This window comes from Penaeus monodon, chromosome 27, assembly GCF_015228065.2.
Source record: "Penaeus monodon isolate SGIC_2016 chromosome 27, NSTDA_Pmon_1, whole genome shotgun sequence".
Classification (NCBI taxonomy): domain Eukaryota; kingdom Metazoa; phylum Arthropoda; class Malacostraca; order Decapoda; family Penaeidae; genus Penaeus; species Penaeus monodon.
Window position 1 is genome coordinate 13182651 of NC_051412.1, and position 1364 is coordinate 13184014.

Consider the following 1364-nt stretch of genomic DNA (forward strand, 5'->3'; position numbering starts at 1 on the left):
GAATCACAACCGACGAAGACGCACTATAAATACGCATCGCTCCCGAATCCCTTAGTCAAACCAGGCAGACCGGGACGGAGGGAGATGGAACGCGCCGATAAAGTAACGACCCCAGCTTCCGATTCCTATGTAAAGCAGCGGTGATGTATGTAAAGTTTGGTTTAACCGTGAATTGTGGTGACCCGGAATAGGGGAGGGGAGGGACGCGACCTCATGAGGGCGGGGAGGGGGTGAGGGAAAGAGGGGATGTATGGGGTAAGGGAGTGATGGGAAAGTAGTGGGTGAGGGAGAGAGGGGAGGGTGAGAGCGATCAAGGGGGGTAAGGGAGGGGAGTGGGGTGCAGAGGAGGACTTAAAGGGAGGAGGGGGATGAATGCGACTTCATGAGGGCAGATAAGGGGTGAGGAGAAGAGGGGAGACTAGGGGGTGAGGAAGAGAGGAAAGGGAGGATGCTGAGGGAGAGAGGGAAGGGTGAGAGCGACCAAAGGGGATAAGGTAGGGGGAGGGGTTACAGAGGACTATGCTAAGGGAGGAGGGGGGGTGAAGGTGACCTCATAAGGGCGGATAGAGGGAGTCAGGGAGAGAGCGGAGAGTGAAGGCGATCGAGGGGAATAGGAAACGGAGATCGTGAGCAGAGGACGAAGGCTACCCCTTGGGACAGAGGGGAGAGAAGGAAGGGGAGAGAGGGAAGGAGAGAGAGAGGTGGGGTGAGACGGAAGGGGAGAGGGGGAAGGAGAGAGAGGGTTGGAGGAAGAGGGGAGGGGTGAGAGGGAAGGAGAGAGAGGGAAGGAGGGAGAAGGGAAGGGTGAGAAGGAAAGGGTGAGAGGGAAGGGGAAAGAGGGAAAAGGTGTGAGAAACGGGGAAAGAAGAGAAGGAGAGAGAAATCGAGGGAGAGGGAAGGGGAGACAGGGAAGGGAAAAAGGGAAGGGAGGAGAGGGAAAGGGAGATAGGGAAGGAGAAAGGGGGGAGGGGTGAAAGGGAAGGAGAGAGAGCGATCCAGGCGTCTGGGGAAGGAGGTAGGGGGCAAAGGACGACTTTACAGGCGGAGAAAGATGAGTGAGGGGAAAATTGAGAGGACAGCTTAAGGAGAGGGGAAGGCAGATGAAGACGATCGCAGGGGTGGGGGGGGGTAGAGAACTGAGGGAGGGGGAGGGCAAGACTGTCCCCGGGTGAAGAAGGGGACAGGGAACGGAGGACGACTGACAGGGAGGAAGAGGCTGCGTGAGGGGAAGGGGGGCCAAGGGGACATGAGGGGGAGTGCGGGGGGGGGGGGGAGGCGACCAGGAACAAGGGGAAGAAAGCGAGACCGACCCTAAAGGCAGGGAAGGTCGGGCTGAACTCAGGGCAACATAGGGAGTGGGGTAG